Raw genomic sequence first — 15,460 nt, 5'->3', positions numbered from 1 at the left:
TTTTAATACCTTTTTTGTAGTAATTTCCTAGTTTTTTAAAAAGTAAATGGAAAAAATGCAAATTCCATCATGTATTATCATACAACCATATGGGTGCTCAGCAAATTCCAATTCTCATCTCTTCATGGCCTCCAACCATGATCACTCTCCATGTTTCCCCTTCCCACTGGATCTCAGGCCCCACTTCCCTCCTAAGCTCCTCATCCAGTCTTAGTGTGCCCTCTTGCCTCCTTGTTCCAGTCTCTTTGTCCAGCCAGTCCCAGTTCTCTCCTTGCACCATAGTTGCTCGTCAGATCTGTATCCCTTCACCTGCCCCACTGGTTCTCAATCCCAGTCTCCTTGCCCAGCCAGTCCCAGTCTCCCCACCCTGGCTCCTCATTGGGTCTCAGTTTTCTCCCCATCTACTGGTTCCCGGTCACCTCCATTTCCCTACCTGCTTCCCAATCTCACTGCCCAGCCAGCCTATGTCTCAGTCTCCCTCTAGACCTCAAACACAGTCCCTCTACCCACCATCCTCTAGTCCTAGTCTCCTTCTCTAGCTCCTTGCCTCAATCCACTCTGCTGATCAGACCTCCACCGGTCCAGCTCTTTTTTTCTTTGTATTTGAATCAGGAAGCTTTGTCCTCCACATCGCCTAGACTTAGCAGGATGGTCATTGAGAGTACAGGAGAGACAGGTTCCCTGCTTTCAATCAGGTGCCTGAACCTGGAGCTGGACCTGGCATGCAACAGCCTGGAGCTGCAATTGCAGGGAAAGTCCTGTTTAGACCCAGGGTGGAGCATGTCCAATGTGGTCAGAATCTTTGGGAAATTTAACTGTTGAAATCTAAGAAGTCTCTACTGAGCATGAGCAAATTGTGATTTTTCAAAGGCTTATAACTTGGCCTGACAGAAGCCCCATCCCCTGCCAAAATTCAAGTCCCTGCTCCAAAGCCCAGAGATGATAGAGTTTTTCAAAGAAGAGGTCACCAGAATTTTTTAACATGAACAAAACAATGTATTTTTCTTTGGCCTCATTCTCAGAAATAGCTGAAACATTTTGGCTGACATTTTCCAAAAAAACCTGGCCTGAGACAGACACCCAGCATAGAAAATTTGTGCCCAAACAGTTAACATTTCACAAAGTTATAAGCAACAGAAACAGGGTCTTATAATGGGAAGTTCTGGGCAATCTTAATAATAGTCAGTACTAGCAGCTCCGCCTATAATACACAGCATTTATATGTATACTTGCATATCATATACTGTATATTTAGGCAAAATACCATTTTCCTGGTCTACGTAGGTATCTATAGATAACAGTATATAAATGTGTCTTTAATGTACTTGTTTTTTCCATGCCATTGGTCTAGTGAAAAGATGACACACCGGTTACACTGGTTATTTTACCTATTAAAAATGTTGGAAAACCCAGGCTTACATTTCAGCTATGGATTGTGAGTTCAAAGGCTCTGATGAAGGGATTTTATCAGAACAACATTAACGTAGAAGAAACAAAACAGTAAAACACAAGCCTATGGCTCATACTTATGAAGGGAAATCAGTAACGCGTTCTTAAAATGGTAAAAAAAAAAAAAAAAAAAAAAAAAGGGCCTGAGTTGTTATCTATGTAATAGCATGAAAGTTGATTTCAGTTTATTTGTTTTCCTTACTGTTTCCAGACAGAGGTCTTACATTAGAAATAAGAAGAGATATAAAGCACCTGAAAGCAAATTCACATCAGTAGTAAAAGCAAATCAGAAGGCAATAATAAATGTCAGAGCTGTAGCTGCAAAGGCGGGTCACTGTTTTTTCTCATACTTAAAGTGAAATACCTAGCTGTTATCTTTGTGCCTGCAGAGCCTCCCTATTGTAGATTCAATAATACAAGAGGCTTCTTATCACCAGCCTGGGTGACTGATTGGAGCTGTGATATGTTTAGACAATGCACTGTATTTAACTGAATTTACAGATGCCCCAACTCAGACCGTAGTAGTAAACGCCAGAGACTAATAGGAAATTAAACATGTACAATGGACTAACTCCATTTGCTCTCACACACTGTAATGTGTTTAGTTAACTTACTCATAGTCACACTTTATCTTTTTCTCCATGGATTCTCTGGGATATGTTTCAAATTGGTCAAAGATTAAATCTCCCTTTCAATTTTTTTTCGCTATTTTATTGCTGCTTTCCCTTATTATTGGCCGTTCTCTCTCTTGCGCAGATAAGCTAAACAAGATGACCCAGAGTATGCTCTCCCAACCCAATTATCAGACAGTCAGAAAGTAAAGCAAGGGTGCAGAAGACTCCATAATATTAATATAACATGAGAAGAACAAAATCAGTGACTTATTTGAAAGCAATGGTATATTTAGCTCATTTGAAATTTAAATGTGAATTTTAATGTACCTGGTAAGTAACAAAAAATGAGAGACAGCGACAGTGTAACTAAAGGAATTCACTAAAGGAATTATTTTTACTGTTACTTGTTTAATATTTGTGCTAATGGAAAGAGCTTCAAGTAACTGTGCGCTGAATAAAGAGTCCCAGTGTTCAGAGGAGTGCAGGTATTACACAGTTTCAAAATCTTCATCTCGGTTACAGAGAGGAGTAATTAGATACATTGAATGATTGAATTAAACATCTATTGGGGATTGTTGGACAGATATTTTTCAAGCAGAAATCCCTCACTAATATAATAGCAAGAGTAAAGTAGAGTAAAATATAAAAAGAGTTCCTCTTGCCAGTAATACAGATAAAGTAGAAAATATCAAAGACAACATTCTTCTCTATCTCCCAGCTACAAACACACACAATTTCCCTGTCTTCAACTATTCACCTAAGATTCTTGTTCTAAAAACAAAAAAAGTTCAATTAAAATGGGAAAGAAGTAATACAGATCCAAGAGAGGGAACATAAATGGCTTTCAAGCACTGGAGAATACTGGAAGATACAGCAGTAGCATTTGCAGTATCCACTTAGCCACTACTTTGCCTTAGTACATTTTGAGCCACAACCTGCAGTCCTTATTCTAGCAAAATCCGCACAGACTACGATGAGATTGTGACTGAGTAAAGACTGTCAGATATGGCCCTGTATGTGCATTATCTAATAATAATAATTTCCCATTGTGACAGGTTCGGGCCAGATGGCTATAGGAGAGTAGTAGAAGGCAGATATATTAGCCCCAGGCTAAGTAGGTCCCTTTTCCCTGGGTAAGGTAACAGGGAAGGTTGCAGAACAATCAGGAACCTTCTGGAGACAATTAAGACAGAAAGGCTGATTAGAACACCTGCAGCCAATCAAGAAGCTGCTAGAATCAATTAAGGCAGGCTAACCAGGGCACCTGGGTTTAAAAAGAAGGTCACTCCAGTTTGTAGTGCACGTATGAGGAGCTGGGAGCAAGAGGATCTAGGAGCTGAGAGTGAGAATGTGTACTGTTGGAGGAATGAGGAGTACAAGCATTATCAGACACCAGGACGAAGGTTCTATGGTGAGGATAAAGAAGGTGTTGGGAGAAGGCCATGGGGAAGTAGCCCAGGGAGTTGTTGCTGTTGCACAGCTGTTCCAGGAGGCACTCTAGACAGCTGCATTCCACAGGGCCCTGGGCTGGAACCCGGAGTAGAGGGCGGGCCCAGGTTCCCCCCAAATCCTCCCAACTCCTGGTCAGACTTTCAGGAGGAGTCGACCTGGACTGTGGGTTCAGAAAAAAGACCAAGCTGAGGGCTGCCGTGAAGCTCCAAGGTGAGCAAATCCGCCAATAAGCGCAAGACCCACCAAGGTAGAGCAGGAACTTTGTCACACCATCTAAAATGGAATTGCCCCATTCTGTGCAAAAATCTACAGGAGAGGCTCCAAAAGGCTCTGCTAAGGGTTAAATTGCTCCATTGGGAACAAAGAAGGATTCCCCTTTGCTGTGCAGGACAGGTTTGATCTCCAAATCCTGCAGATCCCCATACCCTGGGCTCAGGCAAATGTTAATGCAGATTTAGGCTTTTTTTTTATTTATTTTTTTAAAGATAGTGTCTAATAGGTAGAGTGATAATTTATATTCCTCCGCCTGCCCCTCTGTATGGATACCCAGATCTGTAGATAGTCCTCTTACATAATGAAGATAGGCGAAATGTCTGACACCTCTCCCTTATGCTACACAGAAAATGGTAGGTGATGCTACTGAGCTGGGAAGGGGGCACCGATTCCCCCTCCCAAAGTAATAGAATCAATGCTAATAGCCAGACTAGAAGCCTAGCAGCGTTAGACCAAAAGAGATTAGGATGGAATTAAGATTCAGTAGGTGAAATCTTGTAGTATTATAAAAGGGGAAATAATTATAAGTAGGGCCCTACCATGTTCATGGTCCATTTTGGTCAATTTCACGGTCATAGGATTTAAAAAATTGTAAATTTCATGATGTCAGATATTTAAATCTGAAATTTCACAGTGCTGTAATTGTAGGGGTCCTGACCCAAAAAGGAGGTGTTTTTCTGGGGGGGGAGGTCACAAGGTTATTGTAAGGGGGGTTGTGGTACTGATACCCTTACTTCTACGCTGCTGCTGATGGCGGCACTGCCTTCAGAGCTGGACGGTCCAGAGAGCGGCGGCTGCTGGCCGGGAGCCCAGCTCTGAAGGCAGCGCCGCCACCAGCAGCAGCACAGAAATAAGGGTGGCCTGGTGTGGTATTGCTACTCTTACTTCTGCACTGCTGCTGGCGGGGCACAGCCTTCAGAGCTGGGCGCCCAGCCAACAGCCACCATTCTCCAGCTGCCCAGCTCTGAAGGCAGTGTAGAAGTAAGCGTGGCAATACTATGACCCCCCTAAAATAACCTTGTGACCCCTCTGCAACTCCCTTTTGGGTCAGGACCCCCAGTTTGAGAAATGCAGGTATCCCCTGTGAAATTTGTATAGCATAGGGTAAAAGCATACAAAAGACCGGATTTTACAGGGGGAAACCAGATTTCACAGTTAGTGACATGTTTTTCAAGGCCATGAATTTGGTAGGGCCCTAATTATAAGCTCAAGCCTTATTATTTTAACATTGTACTGAATTAAAGAACATAATGGGAGAGAATTTTCACCACCTCCCCAATTATAGTCATATTTCCACAACTGATTAAGTTCCTTATACGTGGTTTTTCCCCTATCTCAAAAGAATCGGGTGTTGGTCTCTGATGGAAACAAGATATAGACTGATAGATTAATGATCTGATCCAATAAGGCACATTCCATGTTTCTATTATATTGTAGCATGTTCCCATAAAAATATATTTCTAGGCCCTATTTTTATCGGGTGTAGTTGTAAACCAATACACCCAGATGAGATACAATATTAGCATTAGGGTTCATTCATTGTTTGCCTGTCTTATTATCCCCACTCCCACATATTTCCATGCTTCAATATATGCTTGCCTTTTGCATGGATATTAATTAGAAAATTAGTATTAAAAGTTGCCCTGTGCTAAAAAGTTTCCTTTTGTAGAGACCTGGGTTTTTAAAACTGGGTTTCCATTGACTTTTTCAATGAAACCAGCAGCTCGAATTCTTGGATAACATTGTACAAAAATTAGGACACAATAAAATAGCCATTGCCGGGTGAAGTGGGCTTCGTATTAATCTATTTTTCAACCAGTGGACAGTACTATAAATGTTGCATCTCCTAATCAGGTCTGATTGGTATTTGCAGTATGAGACACAGACAAATCTTTGACCAATCTTTAATTAGTATCACTGATGAAATATTTATTCTTTTAATTTGAATCTGGAAACCCAATGAAGCTGTGTTGCATCTTTTATCAACTTAAATAATATCCTTGCTTTATTGCTTTTGTCTTCTCTGCAGACATTCTGAAAATATTTCTTGTGAAGAATTATTTGCACATTTCTAGGTACTATGGTCTATATATTTCTGATAAATATATAATATTGCCAGTCATGTCATGGAGACCTTCTTTCTGAAGAAGTAACATACTGTGTTCTATGACTGGCAAAATAAAAAAGAGAATTGTACAAATAATTCAAAATGGTATTAGTGAGTTTGGCATAATATGCCAGAGGGCATGGTGTACTTTTACAGAAATAACAACATAGCTCTCCATGAAAGCTGGCCACTTGATGCTACAACTGTGCCCATGTACTGTGCAGTACATAGCTACAACAATCTCTTCTCCATGTAAATGTACAGTAAACTATATAACACTGGGAAAGAATGTATAAACCAAGCTATCCTATGTATAAACAAAGACACCAAAAGAACACAAAATACATGCAGAGGTACCACATGGTAAGTCTTCATTATTACAAGGTAATATAGACATATTCTCAAATAATTGGTTACTGTTGTTTGCAATGGGAACAATAAGTTCTGGTGACTGCAGTCCAAAGTAACCTTGACATATGAGAATGGATAGCATCAATGAAAGCAAGGTAATGCACTCTGGCAAAAATAAACTAAATGCCACAAATACACTGCATACCAATGGGCTTTTGACTCGTGGGATCCTTTATGGATGCTTTGGAATGGTTTCCTCCCTTGCCAGGAGCTTGGTCAGCCCTGTTACTGCAGTTTACACAAATGCATCATTGTTGTACATACTATTTGTACCTTCCCCCTCACTCTCATTATACTATTTAAGGTGAAAGTAGCTAAGCATGTGAGTTATCTATGCTAGTTGTATGATCTGTACAACAACTCTTCTTCTGTAAAAAGAAAAGGAGTACTTGTGGCACCTTAGAGACTAACAAATTTATTAGAGCATGAGCTTTTGTGAGCTACAGCTTACTTCATCGGATATGTACGCTCAGAAGCTTGTCTCTCTCACCAACAGAAGTTGGTCCAATAAAAGATATTACCTCACCCACCCTGTCTCTCTCTTACACTAGTTTGTAGCAGAAGAAGTCTGTTATCCCGAAGTGAAGATGGATTACTGCATCCAGGGGGTTGTTGGGATGGGGTTGGAGAGCCCAATCTGGCCCATCTCTTTCCCCCACCCCTTCCCAGGAGTTGGGGGACATCATACCTTAAAACTATATTGCCATAGACAACACAGTAGAAAGTTAAGGTACTGAAGCCAATGTGACCACTCATTGGGTAAAGTGCTATTCAGCACGAGTAAAGAGATCAGAATTGCCTCATATATAGGACATTAATGAGATGCTGAAGAAACTAGTTCTGGAAAATGCAATGGGGTAGATTAGATGGGTCAGGTGATCTTTTCTGGCCCTTCTGTCCACGATAGTAATTACAGACAGGTAAAACTTTAGCAGTTAGGGTGCAAAATAGTTTATCTTTCAAGCACAATAGGATCCAAAAACATTGGAAGGTCTGAACTGTGCATTCTGTAGGGCTTTTTGTGTGCATTGCAAAGAATCTTAGTAGTTTTCAATTTTCTTTAATAATTTGTATGATCCTGCGAGTTTTCATTACATTTTGGGAAAGTTAGTGAGTTCTGGTGAGATTCTGAAATCCCAGATGAGACAGTATAATATTGGAAAAGGCAATGCCCAACCTCAGCTACAAATACAATGCCTGTATTTTGGAAACTATTCTTAAAGCTGTCATGAGAAATGGAGGGATAAGTGGTAGACAAACGGGTTTTGGCCCATGAGTCCTCTCACTGGAGGTGTGAGATTTGGAGGGGTTTGTCATTGGAAGACCAAGAGGGAGTTGATGGGGTGAGGGAGCAATGTGGGTATTGGGACATGTCACTTCAGGAGGAAGTCAGAGGGGCTTAGCTTGAAAGGTGCATGTCACGAGGAGACAGTAGAACATGTCATGCGATGAAGGTAGTACTTATTCCTTCTACATCCAGCCCTTCTAGATTCTCCTTCTTTACCACACTTCCCTGCTCAAGGACAACTGAACCCTGTGGGGCCTAACCCAGCATATGATTCAGATAGGTAGCTACGAAGGGAACTAAAGAAGAAAGGTTAGAGATGAGCGCGTGGGGAGCTGGAGGGGGAAGAGCAGTCAGCAGTACAAACAGAACTGGAGAAGGCACAGGGATTGCCATCTTGACCGACTATATTTGAATCCAAGACACAAACCCTATTTCCATACAACTGGCTGGGATGTTGTCCTGGACAATCTCAGTAAATTGTAATGTCTACTCATTCTAATTACGAAGTTTTCTTTCAGACCTGAGCAAATAACTCTCTCTTTGTAACCTATTCTGATTCAGTACGAGTTCTGCATTTGCACTTTATCCTGTTCATTCATTTACTAACACATAACTTTCAATAACAAAAATTATAATTTTTAAAAATCAGTTCTACATGGCTAGTCATGAAGATAAAGTTTGGGAATTTATTTATTTTTATTTATGCAAAAGATTCATTAACTATTATTCTTGTTGCTGTTGCTCACTAACTACTTCTGTGTAAAAATAAGGCGATAGGAAGAATTTGATATAAATTTGTCAGTTAGGCTACATTTTACTGTCAGCCTCACAAGTGCACCTGGAGTCATTCTATTGACTTCTGAGAAGGAACTCTGGATTTCTGCTGAGAGCATAATTTGGCTTGCCAGCCATATTTAATATACAAATAATATTCTACACTTTATGGCCCTGCATGAAACTCCCAATAACATCAGTGAGGGTTACCGTATCCACAGTGGATGAAGAGCTCTTTAGAATAATCTTAGAAAAAGAATTCTGCTTCCCCAGCCACGGAGATGTCAGACAGTGCAACTAAATATGGTGCCAGATATGTGCCTATGAACAAATTTATCCAGTCTTACAGCAAAGCTCTTTTGTATTCCCACTGTGTTAACATGGAGCTAAGGGCTACAAGGTGTAGTTATTCAGATTTGGGTTTGTTTTTACAACTTGAATAATTAATAAGTTATTAATCAATATCTTTCTTTACTTATGGACAGTTTTTTTTCTAACCTACACTGTTTCACATCAATTTACAGAAAAAGCAACTACTAGATTTACTACTACAATAAAATATCACTTACAAGGCCTTTCAAGCCCATGTTGTCTCTGCTGTACTAGATGTGAAAACTGTCTCCCTGATTCTGTACCCTGCTTTACAAAAACACACCGTTTGCAGATCAAAGGGAGACGATTTATGCTTTCATCCCAGCTGACGGACGATTAAATTAAAACAGATCAGCAGTACGGTGCCTGGGCAGGTGGCTTTAGCCACCACTGTCGGCCTCAGAGCGATTAAATTGCGGTGGAGATGGAGGGCCTTCCGCTCTCATTCCCGCACTTACAGCTCAAACGGTGACAAATGAGATGTTACTGCTCTTGTAAAGCAAGGCTACAATCTGTCAAAATCCAACATAATTTGTGACCCTACGTGACATCTTCTTTCTCTTTTTTTTTTGACATTTGAATACAGTGATTGTACCAGAGTCAAGTCCATTTAAGTGAATATAGTCAATTCTATCTAAAGGAATACAGCCTGTTAGCTCCAGCATGGTAGCTGAATATACATCTGGTTAGTACTCCAGCGACCCTTTGTGTTAAGTGCATACCATTAACAATGAATTCTGATTTTTTCCAAGTTATATAATTTGGTATCTTGACAGCTCAGACACTTAAAGCACCACTATTTGTTTTAAATGGCTTTATTTTATTGTTTAAATGTCAGTATCAAAATAAAGTAATGCATACAGTCTTGTCAGTTCCAGTGCAGTGGGAAGTGGTCTTGTTGAGAAAAAGAGCATTGAAAGAGTTTGTTCTAAAAATGGACTAAAAAGTCAATTATGTCTCTTAACTGAACCCTTAAATGACTCACAAAAAGTTATTAATAATGTCATTTTTGTTTAATGGGTGAGCTTACTTAGGTACTGAAGCCGAAACAATAAAAGGAATGAAGTATCTTAGTTTAAAGAAATTGTCACACTAAGAAACAAAATCCTCACAACAAACAAAAGGGAAAACATCGCATTATTTTTAAACATTTGTATGCGGTGCCGTAAATGGGCATGATACTGCTCAGAGAAGATTAAAGATGTGAACTCTGTCCCAAATTGCTTAAAAAGTAAATTAACACTGTATTCCTTTTCTTCAATGAAAATTTGGTTTGGAGAATATTTACAAGAATTAAATAGAAACCCAAAAATATTTATTGGTTTTGAAAAAAAGTGTGTGTGGGGGAAATAACATCCGGAACAATGTGATATTAATAGGTTTCAGAGCATATCTAACTCCAGTAACTCTGGGGTTAACAAGTTCTCCTCTACTACAGCTAAGAATGTATAGCATCTATCATTCTCCTAACCTTTTAGGGTGGGCAGTTTAGCTATCTACCTCAAAGCAGTCAAAGATCTCATCCAGAAGGCTCTTTAGGCTTTCTGTTGACCACTGATCTTCAGACTGGAGAACTATAGTAGCTAGGGAATTAAGTTAAAAACAGATTTACTTACAAATGACAAAGAGGTGTATAAAACTCTCAAGCGAGAATCTTGGTGGTAGTGGTGGTGGGGACAGTTATGAAACACTGAAAAAATATATACGCAGTTTAGAATTCTTGGATTTAAAATGCAGGACATTCAACCTTTACTCTAGAAGTCTTTAGACAACTTGGAAAAGTTCTCTCTGCTTATTCTTTGCTGTCTATGTTTAGTCTATAGTCAGCTGTTACAGGTTTGGCATAATGTACACTGCAACCTTGATTTTCCTGCAGTTATCGAGTTTACTCAATAAGTATGCCAAGCAGCAATGCATTTTACCGGTGCAGCAAATGCAGCTTCCTGATAGATAATCCACCACGTGCAGAAAAACCCAGCTAGAGGCTGCCCCCATATTTGGCAAATTATATACACTAATTCATCCTTATCATGATGACCCTTATAGCCTGTCCAGGCTTCAAGGCCTGTCAGCACCCTATTGTTACCCATTTATAAAAAGGAAAACTCAGCCCATAAGCCACACACTGCCCTTCTAACCTTGCCTATTAAAGGCAGGGTCTCTCCAGCTGTCTGACATGTCAGAAGGGGTCATGTATACAGTTTATGTAGCCAGCAAAATGGCACTTCACCCTAACAGAAGTGCTGCAAGGCCCTAGGGTCATCAGGCTTATTATGTCAGGAGTGCATCAGAGGTGTCTGCAGTTGCTGGTGGCTGCAGCTGAGCTTTGCTATAGTAGAAACCCATTTTATGTCTCTATACAGTGTATCATGCCAAAAGATATAGACACCTATACAATATACTTGACATTTGTAACTCTAACACCATAACAGAACAATGCAATAGCAGCTTTGTTGCCTACTACATTGTCTTTCTTGCTGTTAACTGATTAATGATGGGAAAATATCACCAGTGTTGATGTGGTGTTATAGTTTACACTGGGCTACACAGATGAATGAGTTAAATGTTAATGTATGTAAATATTAAGGCATTTTTGCTATCATAAAGCCTCCTGAGCACACCTTAAAGGGTGTCAGTGATACCAGTTCATTCTCCTGTTCCTTTGGATTATCATCATCTTTTTCTTTTACATTGCAAGATCACTGGGGCAGGGACTGTTGTTATTCTGTCTTGCACAGTACTAGGCACTGTCAGCACTATGTGAATACATCATAAATAATAATAATAATAATGAGTGCTTTGCTTCTGTGTGCACATAAAAATGTATTAGAAATCATTTGCTAATTTGCAGCAAGACATCCTATTGTGATGACAAACAACCATCGCTTGGGATTGCCAACTGGCCCATGTTTGGAACAGATTACTAGCTTTTTATGAGTGCTGTCTGGCTCCTGTTTTTGTAACACCTCTTCTGGTTTTATAGGCTGCCACAAAGCACAGAGCTGATCTCACTCCCTTTTCTTACTCCCTACCGTGTCCGTTCCCCCCCCCCCCCCCCGCCCTCCTTGTTTCTGACGTAGATTCTATGCTAGTCACAAGGGATGTAGGGCAGGCTTTCACCTTTGGCTGAAAGCATGATTGGAGGGGAGAGTAAGGTGTCAGAAACATTATTAACTTAAAAATCTTTCCTCTTCTTTCAAGATGAGAATAAATTGCCCCTTTAAGATTCTCTTGGATAGAGATCAGCTGCTCTCCACCCTTCAGAAACCTTCTTCCACCCCTGGGTTTGCTTCTCCCCACTCAAATAAAACTGTTGTTTTGCTCCTAATGAATAACATTTTTTTCATAACATAAAATGTGCCCAGTCTGTTTCTTCTCCCTGTTTGTTATGTCATTTCAATGACTCCTTCAGATTCTGCACCCTAACAGTGTCTCATTGTCTCATTAATGAGGCCACTTAAAAGTCATATATTTCCATTTAGCTTCCCAGGCAACAAAATGGAAGTAACATGTGTGTGGATAATGTTAACACAACTTAAGGCCTCCTAGGAATACAGTGAGAACATAGTGGCTTTGGTTTATAAATAGCTATCACTATTTATAATGCATAAACAAAATGTTTCATGATTTATAACACAAAGCCCAGGCAGTTATAACATTAAAAAAAATCCCTATCTGAATGCCTAATGTCCACAGAAATAGAAACACTTGCTCACACAAGCTTCATGAAGGCACTCGCTGGCATCATACAAGCTCAGTCAATTAAATGAGGCACTCACTAATTGCTGTTCCATATCTTTAGGAACCAAAGGGGAAAAACAGTACCCCGTGAGGCAACATGGTATCAAGTAGCAGAGCTGAACAAAATCCAGGTTAGATTTAATGTTCAGAGATGATCACATACTGAATTACTCATGTCCAGCAACAACATTTTGATTACAGGAATGCTAAGCTCCTGGTCTTAACCGCAGCCAGCACTTGTTGCTACTGAAAGATTAATGTTATCTCTGTATTTAAGTAGCCCTTATAATATGGCCAAAATTAGACTGTAAAGAGCCCAATGGTCTTGGAGTTAAATTGTTTTTAGCAACAGTTTATAAGTGCTTTGCTTGTGCAAGCCATTTGGGTCTCAATTGAATGGTTAACATACAGCGAAGTGTTTGTGCTATGAAAAATATGTCTTGTAAGAATGCCGATTCATATACAGTAGCATACCCAGTCTCTCACATAACACAGCGGAAATGTTTCAGAAGAGGAATCAACACCAGTTTCTTAACTTCTTCTGGGAAAGATGATGCTCTAACATTAAAAGGGAGGAAGAAAAGGACAAGGAGGTACCCTTTCATTTAAAGAGACAATGTCAGGGTTAAAAACCCGGGGTGAAGTTTTGCCGTTGACTTCAGTGGGGCCAGGATTTCACCCCATATAACTTAAAAAATAAGTATGTAAATCTCCTTAGCTGTGTAACTAGCATCTTACACTTATTTATCCTGAAAAAATATTACAAATCCAATTTATTTTTTGGCAATTATTCTGTTTGTTCACTCTTTGCATTTCATTCTAGTTGCATGATGAAAATACACATGCTGATTTCACTTTCTGGTTCTCTTACAGTTGCACAAGAACTAACACTTTCTCCACTGAGGTCAAAAGGAAAACACCCATTAACTTCAACAGTTTATGATCAAACCAACAACTATGTCGGTGTTTGGGATGAAAATGTTACAATGTAACATTTAAACAAAAAAGTACCATTAAAACGTATTTTGGTTCATTAAAATAAATTAAAAAGAAACCATAAATACACTTCTGCTCTTATTGGGCCTGATCCAATGCCCACTGAAGACCAGGGGAGTCTTCCCATCAGCTTCAGTGAGTTTTGGATCAGATCTATTGTGCTTTTTAAGTTTATTTCATTTGAACAATAACCAAGACTTTAAACCGCCTAGAAGTTCAAACTTGTGGTTGAATTTCCAGGGAATATCAAGACTGATGGTTAATGGCATGAATATTTTACTTTAGTGATTTTAATACTAAAATCAACAGTTAGAAACAGGATACCGAAATTAATGCACAAATTGCACTGTACCACAAAATAATTCATGCATATGGTTATTATTGTACAAGAGACAATAGGCATTAAAGTTAGAATAATATAATAGTATATATTATTATATAAGTATAATAATAAATAATAATAATAATTAATAATAATAAAAAGATGACACACTGTAGTGCTCTTGCTATTAACCCATCGTATAATAAGGGCTGTATGGTAAAACTGAGCTTGCATTTAATGTGGGACTAAAATTAGGCATAGTCTGAAATGAACCCTTGCTATTGTTTTATTAATATACGTTGAACAATAGTACAGATGCAATTGCCAGACTTGTGAACAATGAAACATAGGATCTTATTTTTTTAAACCTTCAACTTTCTTTCCTGTCAGGGAGGGAAGATCCTTTAAAAAACTTTTGCGGCTTTCTTAATCTTACAAAACAGCTTTCTAAACTGAAGCCCCTCAATATTGTACAACTGGTTACTTGATGATACATGACTGCCAAAGTCAAGTACATTTGGCTTTTCTTCACCAAATCTTTTATTATTTATAAATAACTGCAAATCTGAAATGTAAGTATGACGTTTACTTGCTTCATTGATGTGTGCTTTTTAACACCTCTCTTTCCATGGAATGCCCTCCCTAAAGCAGTTTGTTAAGCCACCTCTTCTCATTCATGATCCACTTCTCCCATAAGGCCTACAAAGTTAGTTTTGTGATTTATAACTACATTCCGGTCCTCCACCCCACCTTTTCTGGATTTCCCAGTTCACCCTGTCTTTTGTCCAGGAGCGGCTGAAGTCCCTAAAAGTGTGTGTGAGGGGCCACTGGAGCCTGAACCGTGGGCCTGGTTCCCACCCTGCCTCTTCCCTGAGGGCCCGTCCCCGCACCGCCCCATCTCCCGGAGCCCCTGCCCTCATGCTGCACATTCCCCCAAGTCCCCGCCCTTGCACAGCCCCTTCCCCAAGGCCTAGGTGACCAGACAGCAACTGTGAAAAATTGGGACAGAGGGTAGGGTGTAATAGACGCCTATATAAGACAAAGCCCCAAATATTGGGACTGTCCCTATACAATCAGAACATCTGGTCACCTTACCCAGGCCCTGCTCCCGTACAGCCTCTTCCCGCAAAGACATCACCCCCCCGCTCGCTCCTCTCGGCCCCCTCCTCCCATTGCTCACCCTTACGGCTGGTAAAAAGTGGGGGGGCATGGCCCCCCGGAGGGCATGGCCCCCCAGCCCACCCTGTTCCAATGCCCCTGCTTCTATGTCTCTACCTTTTTGACAGCAACCAATCCAGGGAAGGGAAAGATTTTAATACTGTGCATTCTACATCACCAAACTCATTATAAGCACTAAATAACTAATACACACATCAATATAGGACTGGGTACATGATGACACTGATGACACTCTTTTACAAAAGGCCCTCAGAGACTATACTTTGTGACGTTTGCATTGGTGAAACAATCCTATCCCCAGATCCTCTAAGTGCATTTCCCAAGTTTCTAATCGCTCTGTCTTTCTCACAGGTTGTGGTTTCAGGTACTTTATAATAGAAGCATTCCTGAGAATTCAATAGCAAATCTCATGAAGTATAATCCTAACTCCTCAAGAGAGGTCCTGAACAAGGCAGCACATATCTTTAGGGCCCCATCTTGCT

The 15,460-nt window shown here is 40.0% G+C and overlaps 1 protein-coding gene across 7 annotated transcripts in view; it reads right to left on the bottom strand.

The window, feature by feature from the left end:
• Nucleotides 1-15,460, bottom strand: part of ESRRG (estrogen related receptor gamma) — a 476,445-nt gene that overhangs the window by 98,953 nt on the left and 362,032 nt on the right. The window lies entirely within an intron of this gene.

The sequence above is a fragment of the Natator depressus genome, chromosome 3, assembly GCF_965152275.1.
Source record: "Natator depressus isolate rNatDep1 chromosome 3, rNatDep2.hap1, whole genome shotgun sequence".
Taxonomy (NCBI): Eukaryota; Metazoa; Chordata; order Testudines; family Cheloniidae; genus Natator; species Natator depressus.
The sequence above is the reverse complement of the archived record's forward strand: the minus strand, read 5'-3'. Positions and strand labels throughout refer to the sequence as shown.